The sequence below is a fragment of the Lissotriton vulgaris genome, chromosome 9 (genome assembly GCF_964263255.1).
Source record: "Lissotriton vulgaris chromosome 9, aLisVul1.2, whole genome shotgun sequence".
In the NCBI taxonomy this organism is placed as follows: domain Eukaryota; kingdom Metazoa; phylum Chordata; class Amphibia; order Caudata; family Salamandridae; genus Lissotriton; species Lissotriton vulgaris.
Window position 1 is genome coordinate 525,381,198 of NC_141697.1, and position 14,618 is coordinate 525,395,815.

Genomic DNA, 14,618 nt, shown 5'->3' on the forward strand with positions numbered 1-14,618 from the left:
CCCAACGCCCAAAGACACCCCTGCACCTGGCGCCCTGTGGCTCCCTGTGCTTCCCTTTCCAGTACCTACCTCGTCTTCAAGATCCCAACTTACCTCTCAAAGTGGTGGTCACACCTGAAGAATCACCGTCCCCAAGTCTGCAGCCTTTGTTCCCTTTTTACCTTTCCCATTGAATAACATTGTGCGCCCGACGGCTCAAAAGCACCCTGCACCCAGCCGCCTCAGTGCCTCTGGCCGTGCACCCTGTGTCCTATCCTACTTCCCCATTTGCCCTGAGAAAGTGACCAGGAGCCCAACTCCCACAGCCGCGAGGCCTGCTAGCCTGCAGCCACCAACCGGAGGTCCCCTGCCCCTCTTTGGATAACATTGGGCCTAACTACCTCTGCACCCAGCTGCCCCTGTGCCGCTGAGGGTGTACCAACTGTACCTACCTGACCATGAGGGACCCTTGAGTCTATGCCCAGAACCTTAACTTCACCAGTCGAGTACTCATCTGGAAAATGATAACTCACTTACCTGCCTCAAGATAACATTGACTGGTTTGACATGAAAAATCTTTTAAGTGTGAAGTTTTAACACTCTAAAATATTCCTATAAAATCAGCTGAATACCAAATTCCGAAGTACTCACCTGTGATCAGGAGATTCAGTACTGTACCTTGTAGCCCAGTACTGAACCACAAAAGTAATCCTAACAGGGTTTACTAGAAACCTGAATTTTTTCCATAGGAATCCATTGTCTGCTTTTCTGTGAAATTTCTTCTGTCTACTTTTGAAAATTTGAAATATTCCTTAAAAATCGTACCAACTACTGAAACGTAATGTCTTACCTGTCTTAGGTAGAGATCCCAGTGCTGGACCTAGGAGCCCAGTACTGGATTACAAAAGCAATGAGAACATACTTTACCTGTAACCTGAATGTTCTCCCGTTGGATAACATTGCTAGATTTTCACTGAAAAGTTTCTAAGTGTGAACTTTTAAAATACCTTTTTATTCCTTAAAAATCATTGCCATATTCAAAACGTATTTACTAAACTGTTTCCAACTTAGACCCCAGGACTGAATCTAGGATCCAGTCCTGGACTTACCAAAGTAATCTACAAATTAATCAACTGTATTTGTGTAGAAAAACCCTTTGAGCTCAAGGCTAAATTGTGTTTAGAACTGTGTTGCTATTGCAACCACTGTACCTATTGTGTTTACAAAGTCATTACCTTTCTGCACAGCAATTACCTGAGATCCCTCATTATTGAGAAAAGTATATTTTGATACCTGTTGGTTCTAAAAATAAAACAACTATATCTTTTGATATAAAAATAATTGCCTGGAGTTCAGTCCTTGAGAGTGTGAAACTTTTTGCTGACTGAGTGTGTACAACAAATGCTTTACACTGTCCTCTGGTACTGCCTTACTGCTCGACCAAGCTACCACTTTTGAGAGTAAGGTCAGCTCTGACTTTAACCTCTCTTATACCTCTGGTGTTTGTGGTCTCTAAATACACTGTACCTTACTTTGGTCCATTATATATAGAGCCACTTTCTCACTATTACCATATCCAACTCTCTACTCAGGTTATGACATCTGCTGACTCTCGTACTGTGGTAGAGTACATACAATTTCATCATGGATTTACTTCCACAGGACAGGCAGGAAATGGGACCTCCAGTACATTATCCCCGAAATCCTGTATGAGCATATATGATAAAAATGAAGAACAAAACATGGCTAAGACTGGAAATGGCTAATTTCCAAAGGTTCAACACCTCCAAGTCCTTTTCCAAGACCGAAATGTTGCTAAGGACAAAACTGATGCCGGTGTCCTTGGTCAACACAACAGCTAGTTCCTGTGTCCAGGGGACAGGAGAGGTAAAGGTGGTTGAAAGTAGAGAGGATTCTGATGATGTTCATAAGCCGCCATGATTTTGCTTATTTATCTTTTTCCTTCGATTTACAAAGTTTTACGCTTATTTATTATTCGCTGTCAATTGTATACTTTTTTTATTTAAGTTCAATGTCTGCATACAATGTTATATTTTATGAATTGCCATACCTCGCCTCCCTTTTGTTTTGTTCTTTTTCCCCCCTTTTGTTTTCCTTTTCCATGACTTAGATATAGGTGTTTATTGATTCCATTTTATTATACCTTCTCAAATTTTATTTTTGTATCTCATATACCTTTCAATGATTGAGTGTATTACATTCTGTACTTTATGCTATGTTTTGGTTTCAATAAACTTGAACTTAAAAAAAAGAAAGTAGAGAGGATGTGGTCTGACAGCTAGATTGCTGACTTTGGTGCTGGAAACCAAGGTTCGAGCCTCAGGGTCACGTCCACATCCTGTGATTCTGGACAAATCACATAATCTCCCCGTGCCTCAATGTGTCCTTGTGTAACATAACCAGTGCTCTTGTAAAGTACTTCAATACCTTCGATTCGAGTTGTGCTAAATAAAACTGACAATTTTAAGTACAAATATCCTAGAGACAATGACTCATTTGATTCCCAACTAATCAGTAAATTGAATACCTTTGCAATATCCCAAACTGAATTATAGCTTAATACTGGGGGCTTTTATAATAATGCTTTTCATTAAACTACGAACCACAACATCCTGTCCCACTGATAATTCATTTACTAACTCATCCCTTGCAGCAATCACTAATTTATACACATTTACTGTCCTGTATGATAGACCATCCTCAAACCTTTCCAATAAATAATTCACCACCTTCACTGAGGATACTGAAACAGGATCAAAGTCCCTCTCCATGCACAATGCAAACCCTTTTCTGTCAAGCTAATCTATACATCTTTCTTGTTCCCGGAGTCCAGGATTTCTTAATAAGTGCCGAAGGCCTGTTACTTCCCAAACTCTTTTTAAATTCCCAATACCATCAACTTCAATTGATCTGTTAATACTAAATTTTGCACCTCCCTGGCTGGGCCCTGCAAGAGATCTGGAAACCAAGGCACTTGAATGGGAAAGTTCATGGACAATTCCAGCAGGATAGGGTACCACACTTGAGCCCTCCAAAGCAGAGTTATCACCACTGTTGTCTCCTTACTTGTGCAAACCATCATTGTCACCCGAGCAATCATCGAGAAAAGTTGAGATGCATACGGACTGAGACCCTCTTAATTCTGCCTGAAGGCGTTTATCCTCACTGACTCCAGATAGGGACTGAGAGAAGTTGGCCTGGTATATGCTCACCACTGATTATATTGGGCACCTTGTACCAGTCCAAACAACCCTTACTGATGATTAGGTTAAAGACAACCTTTATTGAAAGCTATCCTAATGGTAGCTATGGAGAGCAGCCTTCAGGCTGTCTTGAAGGAATGTAAAGCAGCTTGTTTTATCAGTCTATAACCTCCTGAATGACCAAATGAAAGAGAACCACACCAGGTATATATAAAATATATGCACTCGATACTAACCTCTTTATGAGATTAAAGAACAAGGCACACAATATTACAGTACTAGAACAACAGTAAATAGCACAATACACAGCGGGCTCCAGGGAGGGGAGACCGAACCATATACTGAGAAAGTGGTATAACAACCACGAGTTGACTAGACACAGTGCCGAGAGCACATAGAATCACTAGGACCCCAAGGAACCACTCAAGGTAGTGGCACAGGGGACCCACGGGGGACACGTGCAGTGTGAGAACACAGCTGCGAGCTCTGTACAATCCTATGGGAAAGTCACGGTTGGAATTTTAAAGAATAAGGACACTTAGGAGAGGACTTTAAGCAAACCCTTTCAAACTTAGAAGGTTCTAAGGCAGGCACCCATGTGAGCACCGGAGTACTCATGTTACCTAACCCAGGGAAACCAGGTGCATAGGTGTCAAATGGTGTCAAGAATCTTCGTCAATTTCAATGGCCAGATGCTGCAAAGTGCTGCTGCCGTGAAGAGAAAAAGTGTCCAGGGTGATCCAAGCCTGGATCGAAGCTGAGAAGAACTTGAAAGCAGAGGGGACAGAGTCTGGGTCTCTTGTCTGTGACCAGGGGCACGCGTGACGAATGCCCACTGATGTAGGGTGTTTCAGGTGAGAAGAGGTGAAGCTTGACTCTGCAGCCACGGGGACCAGGAGATGTTGATGACAACCAAAGTACTCAGGTGAGGTGTCCAACAAAGGATATTGAGTGCTGGGGGGAGGGGGGTGTCGGTGTCCGGATTGAACATCAACAAGCCTTGGCAACTGCAACCCCCGCGGTTAGAGAAAAGATGCTTCTGTGAGGACCAGCAAGGTCCTGGGGACTCCCCAAGCAAAGGAGAGTCAGAGCACATCTGTAGCAACCAGGAAAACCCATTGAAAGTTCCCTTCTCAGGGACCCACAGGTCGATGGACCAGGGATTGTGAAGGGACCTCGAGAGGATTCACAAAACACCAGCCCATGGAACACTCATGGAGTGTAGGCTGGCAAACCTAGGTGGAATCACTGCTCGGGGTCTGGACTATGAGTAGCCCAAAGCACAGCTTCAGGGGTTACTGGAAACTAGATGCTTCTGCAAATGGACACGGTACCCAGGAGTTTGGGTTGCACGGTCCCCACGAGGGAAATGGGTCTCAGGATTGCTGAGATCACTACTTGACCTTGGGGACGCTTGGAAACCCACCTCCTGTGTTTCAAAAGTCTTCTGAGTCCTCAGGAGCTTTGGAGTTGCAAAAAGGTCAGATGCGTCTTTGGTGCCTGCTTAGTAGGGGAGTAACTCCTTTACTCTAAGGGAAATTCTTCAGTCATCTAGCACAGTGTAGATTGTTGAAGTACTTGGTTTCTGTAGCATAGTTTCCTCCAGGTAAATCTAAAGTCCTGCAGCCAGGGGTTCCTACTTTATACCCAAGGAAGGGGTGGGACAAACTCTGGGGACCCGCCTATGGGAGGGTCAGGACAGAGGGGTGGATACAGCCATGTCCCTTGTCCAGTTTCGCACCAGAGCATGCGGACATCAAAGCACTCTTGGAGTGCACCCACCCAGCCCCAATACACCAAAGTCTGTCTGGGAGGTGGCTATACCTCCCTGTGACAGGAAACCTATTGTCCAGATTCCCCTGCCAGAGTTTCGTCCAGCAGCAGAAAGGCAGACGCGTGTCTGTGACTGGCAGCATCCACCTTGTGATGCCAGGGTTCTGTTAAGCTGGTACCGGGTGTACAGGTGTTGTCATATTTCTCCCTCTAAGAGGGTGGAATCATACCTCCCCCGCCAAATACTGGCGGGCAGGTATGATTCCAAGGTGTTTGACACCAAACACGACAGGTTTCTGTGCAGCCGTTTTAAAGTTAGCATTTACCGCAGTTAAGAGTGTATGATCTGGCTGCATCACAGAACAACCCCAAGAATGGATTCCAAAGGCTGCAGAGGGGCCCTGCTCATGCATGGGCACCCTCTCACATACAACCCAGCAGCCTGCCTTCAGGATTGATAAGGCCTGCCATAGGGGTGACTGATAGGTATATCTGTGCATTGATAAGGTAGATATATTGAACCTTTATCTAAGTAAGGGGTGCATGTACCACCTTCACACAGGTTGCAGTAGCAGATATGTGGTGTCAATTTGAGTGGCCTCTCGGATGGTGGCACAATACATGCTGCAGCCCCTGGGAGCCCCCTTGGGGTACCTATGCCCTGGGTATATAGTATACTATATACTAGGGACTTATAAGGGTACCCCAGAATCCAATCCGGAGTGTACCTAAAGTACATGCAATCAGTTTAAAGGAGAAAGCAGCTAGGCTGGTGTCCTAAATTAAGGATCCCAGACAGACTATGTCGAAAACAGTGAAACATCAGCAAAAAAGTGGGGGTAACTACTAGAAGCAGATCCTACTCTCCAACAGGGACAAGCTGAAAAACTTGCTTACCTGAGCATTCAACCTGATGGCAAAGAGATCCACCCCAAATGGACCCCATATTCTTTCCACTTGTAAGATTCAGGATTCAGGAGGCAAAGCTATGCTGGTCATGCTTGATTTGTCGGCGGCTTTTGACACCGTCCCCCATGAGGGTCTCCTCGGCAGACTTTATGAGATCGGTCTGAGGGGGACGGTGTTCAGCTGGTTTAGATCTTTCTTGGCTGACCGTCGACAAATGGCCTGGGCCTCTTCGAGCTCCGCCGAGATGGCGCCATTGGGAGTCGGAGTCCCTCAGGGCTCCGTATTGAGCCCGACTCTCTTTAACATCTTTATGACCCCTTTGGCGACAACATTGGTGGAGTCTTTTGGGGCCCAGATCGTATCCTATGCCGACGATACCCAGCTCCTCTTTACTTGCCGGAAGGGAGAAGATTTTGATGGAGAGAGTATCCGTGAGTGCCTTGGGGCTGTTTTTAAATGGTGCCAGCTAAACAGCCTCAAGTGCAACTCAGATAAATCTGAGATACTCTTCTTCGGCTGCCCATCTGAACCAGATTGGCATGGATGGTGGCCTGCCGACATGTTCCCTCCAGCGCACGCGTCCCAGTTAGCAAAGAACCTGGGAGTTAAGGTTGACAACGGGCTGACGCTTAGATCCCAGGTTCTGGCTCTCACGGGAACCTGCTTTGGCATCCTCAGGATGCTCCGTAAGTTCTTCCCTCTGCTCTCCGAAGAACATAGGAGAACTATGGTTCAGGCCTTAATCGGCTCAAGATTAGATTATTCCAACATACTATATCTTGGCCTGCCGGAGTATCTCCTGCAACGCTTGCAGGTGGTCTAGAACATGGGCCATCTTTGGCCTTCACAGGCGGGCCAGAGTCTCAAGCCTATTGCAGTCGCTCCATTGGCTGCCTACCCGGAAGCGGATAGTGTTTAAGGCTCTGACACTGGCCCACAAGGCTCTGTACGCCTCGGGAGCTCAATATGTCCAAAGGAGGCTCGCCTTTTACCATCCGGCCCGATCTTTGAGATCGGAGTCCCTGTTCCTGGCTGTGGTTCCCCGAGTAAAAAAGGCCCGCATTGGAGGCCGCTCTTTTAGGCTGCGAGCTCCGCAACTCTGGAACTCTCTCCCTTTGACTCTACGCAGTACATCTAATCTACTGGCTTTTAGGAAGGGCCTTAAGACATGGCTTTTTGCCCACTAGGGCGCTCTCTCAATAGTGCTGGATCCCCTTAGTGCTCTGTAATGAACCTATCTTTGTTGTGTGTTGTCTGTCTTTTCTGGTCACTAATAAAAAGCGCCGGGACACTCCTTTGGAGTAGCCGTGCGCTATAGAAGACCAATTTAACATTAACAACATTAACATAACATTAACAACATACTGTCCTGTTCAGAAATGCATTCTGCTTGCACACAAACGTTTCCCTTCAGACAATTATACCAAAACACCTTCTCTAGATCTGCCAAATCCTTTGATTCCTACCCCCAATTTTGTTTACATACTGAACTGCTAACACATTGTTCATCTGTTGAAATACTGAACACTTCACCTCCATCTGTTTAAAACACTTTATTGCAAAAGATCCTGCTAGCAACTCCAGGCAAAGTATGTGCATCTTCTTTTCTTCCTCTGTCCAACAACATCCTGCTGCCACACCATGCACCCCAACCTTCTAAACTCTCATCTAACTCTATTTTCAACTCCGGACTTACTCCGAAGATCGCTATCCCATTCCAAGCTTCCATATTCATCAACCACCATCTGAGCTCTATTCTCACCTCATCTGTAGGAGCAACCTCTTCCAAATATCTTAAACTACTTCTCAGATGCATTGCTTTCACTGTCTAAAGTCCAATTGTTCAATCGTCCAGGGAAAATAGCCTAAATCATTAAAGACGAAAGACCAACCATGTGAGCTAGCTTCCTCAGAGAAATATGACCATTAAATCAATGGGGTGTTACCCATAGAGTCAAAGGACCTGGGTATAAATCAGTTTAAGAAAAAACAGTGGTCCTCGACTGTCGATCAAGAAACAAACATTACATGAAACACTTTTTGATTTAGAAAATGCAAATTAAATCAGCATGCTTTGACTCAAGCTGGATAAGGGAGATATATGTCTTATCTCAATTGGTTCTATATACATTAAATGAAAAAGAGATAGTACCCTGGCATATCAATACGATCAATGAATTGTCACCACACTCTGAAAATGTACTTCGAGAGAATTTACATATTTATTTACAATTGCTTATAAAACAATAATTATCAAAAAACGGCGCAAGGACTATTGAGTATAGTCAGTGAGAAGATAAAGGGTGCTCAAGTGTTTAGAAAAAGAAGAAAGGAGAAGATTAGGTAGAATCAGAATCAAAAGTGCTTTATTCGAGTAATTACTCATAAAAGCAGACAAACAAACACATAATAAAATACAATTAAATTACAGAGTCAGCATGACTTTGAGCACAAACACGTTAAAAAGGAAGTTTAAAAACAAATTTCATCAAGTTATAACCATCAAGGTGCAAAGTTCATATTATAAAATCATACATAATTAAAAATTGATTAATAAGTTTTCGTCAGATAGACTCCAGGCATGGGAACAGAGAATAGATAAACTAGCAATCTCTGATCAACTAGGCAGAGAGTAGTCACCCTACTAGCAATCTCTGCCTAATTACCCACGCCCACCCCAAATATTTTGCAGTCGCTATGATAATCCAGTTTAAGGGGGTAGTTTTAACAATGCGTAAGGCTACCATGGAGCTTTTAGTACCCAAATTTCTGCACATGGGGGCCAACCAGACACGTCTCGGAACAGAATATGCTTGACAGACAAACAAAAAATGCCCCAGAGTCTCTTTCCCTTCCCCACAAACTAAGCAAGTTGCTGGACCTCTATTTCTCCATTTAGATGTTAAATTACCAAGAGGTAGAGAGCCAGCCCTCAGTTGAAAAAACAGTTTCCTGTCCATGGGTTTAGTTATGATGTCCCAGTACATTTCAAACATTGGAAACAGTTTAGCTTCAAGGAAGGCAGTCGTCATAGACCCGTTGTGGTTGCTAAGGAGGCTCATATTTTCAACATGTTCCCAGTAAAGCTTTTTTATGGACAGCTTTGATGGAAACGGTGACCCGGTTGGATCCGACCACAGTTCACTCAACCCCAGTTCACTTAGTGCAGTTCTCAGTGATCTAAACCATTTAATTTCATGAAATCGATCTGCCTTGATTACATCAGCAAATCCTTCTGCATATTGTGACAACTCAGGGGTGGTCCAGATTCTACGCCAATATAATATCGGTCGAAGTTTACACATAGCCGAAATTTCCTTCCTACCAAGATCATATCTGAGTGGCAAGAGGGGACTGCTCTGTGGGGTGCCAGTTAGTCTACGGAGGAAACTATTCTCTGACCTCTGTAACTCCTGGAGGTTCTCTTGCCCCCACAGTTCCGCCCCATATAGTGCAGACCCTATTGCTTTAGCCTCATATATGATAAGTGGCGGTTTGATTGGCTTAGTTAAAGATTTTGTGTGCTCTTTAATGATGGTACCAGCAAGCTGTTTATGCCTTAATATTGCCAAATCCAGGTGGTGATTCCATCTGTTATTGTTTGAGATATGTATCCCCAGATAAGTAAAGGAGTTCACGACTTCAAGGCAGCGCCCACTCAAGGTAATGTTAGATTTATATTTCCTACTAGGATTAAAAACCATGAGTTTTGTTTTTGCTGCATTTACCTCCAAACCATGATCACAACAAAATTTGTCAAAGATTACCAATGCCTTTTGCAGACCACTTGGGGATTTTGATAAAATTAGGGTGTCGTCTGCGAACATTAAAATTGGAACTTTTGCACCAGCAAGGGAGGGAGCATCTACGGGCTCAGCTTGCATAAGGGGAACAATTCCGTTTATAAAAAGAGTAAACAGTGTTGGAGCCATTGAACAACCCTGCCGAACCCCCCGCTCGACAGGGAAGTCAATAGTGTCATTACCATAGCCACCCCATTGGATCTTAGCATAGGTGCCCTCATGGAGTCTCATGATCAAGGTTAGAATAATCATCGGGACCCCCAGGGCGGCCAGCACCTCCCACAATTTTGCCCTCGGCACCAGGTCGAATGCAGCCCGTAAGTCAACAAAAGCTGCGTAGAGGCTGCATCCGCCCAGTACCACTGTCCGCCATTGAATAAGTTGGAAGCGAAAAACCTGGTCTACAGTGCTTGTTGCTCTGCGAAAACCCGCCTGAAAAGGGGATAGGACGTTCTGCTCCTCAGCCCAATCAAGCAGATTATTGACAATAACACGTCCTACCACCTTTTGGACCGTGTCTATTAGGCTGATTGGGCGGTAATTACAGGGTTGGGCACGATCCCCCTTTTTGTATACTGGTATAATGACGGCACCCCGCCAGGAAACCGGAATTTCAGCACCTCTGGCTATATGGTTTAATAAAAGGCAGATGTACTTACTCCACCTGACGGTGTCATCTAAAAAGACATCCGCCGGAACGCCGTGATTACCCGGTGCTCTGCCCCTATGAACGGATTTCAAAGCAGACAGGATTTCGCTTAACATAAAAACATCTTCGTCTGCGAACAGATAAGTAGGGTTAAAATTGCTAGCAAGCTGATCCCTAGAAGAGTACTGCTCGCTAAAAAACCTAACCCAAGCGTCATGAGGGACATTATTGTTAGGAGGCTCTGGAGATGTATCATGACCCCATTTGACAATGTGCCAGAATTGTCTAGAATTTTTACTTTCACTAGCACATCTCAGTTTCTGCCAATGATCTTCGTCCCAGTCTCTTTTTGCCCTGGCGATACAGTTTTTATAGTGCTTCCTAGCAGACCGAGTCTCACTCAGATTGTTATTTTTGATGGCAGCTCCTAATTTCGATCTTTCTATCCTGCAATCTTGGTTATACCACTTTGCTGGTTTAAATGGACGAGCCCTGTTGTTTCGTACGGGTTTTAGAAATTTTTTTTTGACTTCGTCAAAAAGAGACGTATGGACTTTTTTAACATCATCTTGTCCATTTGCAAGATCAGTGATATTTTCCAGTGCCAGAGTGGCCTTGTCTACCGCTGCACCTATCTTTTCCAGGGCCTGCTGGTCCGTCTTAACACCAGACCATCTTAACCTACGCATATTATTGGATTGCGTAATCGTTGGTGGCACAAGTAAGTGACAATTAGTTGGGGGGTTTACATTAGCTGTCCACCAATTATGCGAGACACATAGCGGGTCATGGTCACTTTCAATTCTGGCAGTAACTACCATGTCAATAAGGGATGGCCATAGCGATGTACTACAGATAACGTAGTCAATACGGCTTTTGCTTCGCCCATTGTTAAATGTCATGGCGGGAACACGGTCTGATTGGGTTCGGCCGTTCAGGGCTCGTAACCCATGCTCCAAGCACATGGCATTTAGACCTAAAATGTCAGCTGTCCATCTAGTTATCGGGGGGGACTCAAGTGTGGGAATGTCCCAAAGTTTATCTTCCTCCGATCCCAGAGGAGAATCACCAGTGATTAGAGGTTCGAATGTCCGATTCAAATCACCTGCAATTAAGATGTTTTTTCCCGCAGATTTGGTCTCAAGAATAGTAGAAAGGCTCATAAGAACCTCGGATCTACCTTTACTACCACCTCTGGCATAGATATTATATATATCCATGGAGAGGGGTAGATCACTGGTCAATCGTATAAGCTGAATATCTTTTTGGTCAAGTTCCACACATTTTGCAACAATCTTTAAAGACTGCCTAATCCATATGGTAAGGCCCCCCATAGGCCGCCCTTTTGGACCCTTGATGGCAGGAACATGAAAGTTTACATACCCCAAAGCAAAAGTAGGCTCACACGCCCAAGTCTCTTGAAAAATACAGAGGTCGTACCTATTTATGAATTCAAACCAGTCTGCGCTGTCCATTTTGGAAGATATACCAGCCACATTCCATGACAGAAGATTCCCTGAAATTGATGTCATAGGAATACCATCGCTTGTAGAATACGTGTTTAACACCTTACCCCCTGTGACCTGGTCTACACTCGTGACATTCGGTACCCCAGGTAAATCAGCAATCAAAAGCCCCAACGGGCTAGTTGTTGGAGGGGAACAAGCTAAACCCAATGAACTTTTGGCATAAGCAGGCACAGACACAGCATTACAGATAGATGGTTGTCAATCACAATCACTTAGATTAGATAATGAAGAAAATCGACTTTCCAGCCCCAGACCCCAGTCCACTGAAGCAACATCCTTCCTCCCCCTCTTAGTCACAATGTTCCATTTAGTTCTTAAAATACTTGGGTTTGGTCCGCTTCCCTTTCTTGGGTAGAAGAAGTCCAAAGTCAATGGAACAATTGAAGTCGTTCGCCTTTGAGGTGGTAAAATATTTGGTAGGATATTAGGCAAGACCCCAGGGTCAGAGAAGTGGAGAACGACACACTCCCCTTTAAACTTTTTTACCCTATCCCCGATCCACTGAACCCTTCTAGCTTTGACAAGCTCTTCAGAAAGTTGCTGCTTTCCCCAAGAAGTAATTACCATGTTGGTGGTTAACCATGATAGGGATTTGTTTCGTAGAGAAGATGTTGTCTCCCTCTCACCTTGAGCCAAGGGAGGAACATTGGCAAGGACAAGTACCAGTGGGGAAGCTTCAACCACAAGTTCGAAAGTCCCATTTTCAATGAACGGGTCTTCAACAGCAGGAGCAGGGATCGAGGCAGTATGAGAATCACCTGGAAGAGTGTTATTACTTGCCGTTAGGGTGTTTGGTACAGGGACAGGGACAGGGATAAGACCACCAACGGCTTCAATTACTGATTTGTTGACAGATTCCTCTATCTTTGCAAAGACACTTTCCGGAAGTTTCCCTGTCTCGTCTATAGATTTTTGTAGTAGGCCTTCCAGACGGTTGACCTCAGAAGTTAGCCTATCTATTTTGCTAACCAGGGGTTTCATCGCACCTTTGATTTTTGAGTCCATTAAAGTTAATAATTTATTAAATTGGGCATTCGAAAGTGTAATATACGCCTCACTAGTCAGGTCATGCTCCTCTTCCTCAGAGTATTTCCTCGGGGGGTTTGCTACTCTGTTCTTGGCTGACCTGAGGCATTCCCGTTTACCCAGAACGGGTGCTGGAGGAGAAATAGGTTGATCCTGGCTAATAGTAATATCAGCCAGTACCTCGTTGGCACTCAGATCTTCAACTCCAGCAACGGTACCACTTGGCTGTATAGTAATGGTATCTGGGAACAAATCAGGAGTGGCACTATTAGTGCTGTTGTTTATTAGAAGGCCAAAAGGGTCATCAGCCTCGATGTCAATGAATGGAGATTGAGCAGATGAGTCTATTCCCAAAGAGGCTCTTCTTTCGAGGTTAATTTTTTCTACTACCTGCACCAGATAATTTTCTATAGTATTAGTCGAAGTGGTTAACTTTTTAGGAGGCATAATGTACTTTGTGAGCAACCAAAGTCAATGTAACTTACGTAACAGGCTGGTCGGCAACTTGCACAGCTCAGCAACGTCAGCTCCAGGGCAGCGAGCCAAGAGACCAGGCCCAACCCAACCTTGGCCAACCTCGGACGGCCTCAGACAGCCCGCCCTTTGCCCGGGCTTAGCCCGGCGTCCCGCTTGCGTCCCGCAAGACGGACTCTCCTCTGTTCTTATAGGATGGGCGTTGGGGGCGGGGCACGCAGGGGTGCGCTGACCGGATGTCTCGTGGTCAAGCAGGGACTCCTGGGATAGTGAGTCCCTGCCGCGCTTCCCCTGCAGCCTCCACAGATGTTCCTTCCTCTCGGCGTCAGAGTCCAGGCGAGTTCAGGCGTTGGTGGGTCCTCCCACAGCGAAGCGGCTCCCGCGCAGCGGGAGCGGCGAGGAGCAGAGTTCTCACAGGTCAGCAGAAAACGGGACAAGTACTCCCTCACAGCGTCTCAGCGCTTCAGGATAGGGTCACACTGGGAAGCACTACTGCTCGCTATTTGGCCGGTTTGCCGGTGGGGGCGGGGCACGCAGGGGTGCGCTGACCGGATGTCTCGTGGTCAAGCAGGGACTCCTGGGATAGTGAGTCCCTGCCGCGCTTCCCCTGCAGCCTCCACAGATGTTCCTTCCTCTCGGCGTCAGAGTCCAGGCGAGTTCAGGCGTTGGTGGGTCCTCCCACAGCGAAGCGGCTCCCGCGCATGTAAAGAAAGACAAGTCTCTAATTAACAGAATATCCGCAATCCAAGCACGGTAGCGCTATCTTGAAGAGCCCAGTCATAGCCCAAACCGGGATAAAGACAAAATCAGCCGGGCAGCTCGCAACCTGGATCGGCCGTATAAGGAAGGCAGTGCGTCCCCCACAATACTCAGCGCAATTGCCAAACTAAACGCGGACTCGCGTTTCTTTAATAACAAAAAAAAAGGTAGATAATTCAGGTATTTACAATAGAACAAAGCGGGCAACCTTCCGCTGTTGCTGTGTGCCTGTCCGCACAATTTGTTTTGGGGGGTAAGAACAGGAAGGGGACATTATGGGTACAGGCACATTGGTAATAAAAGCGTCGACGTTTCGACCCTGATGCTCATGGGATATTTGGGCCTCGGCGGCGGGTCTTCCTCAGGACGGGGGAGGGAGGTAGGGAGGGGTAGAAAGCTGGCTTGGCCGTTGTCCAATGAATGGTCTGGATCGGACACCTGAAGTGTAAAAGGGGAGGTTGCTATTAGGAATATCAATGATTGATATTTACAG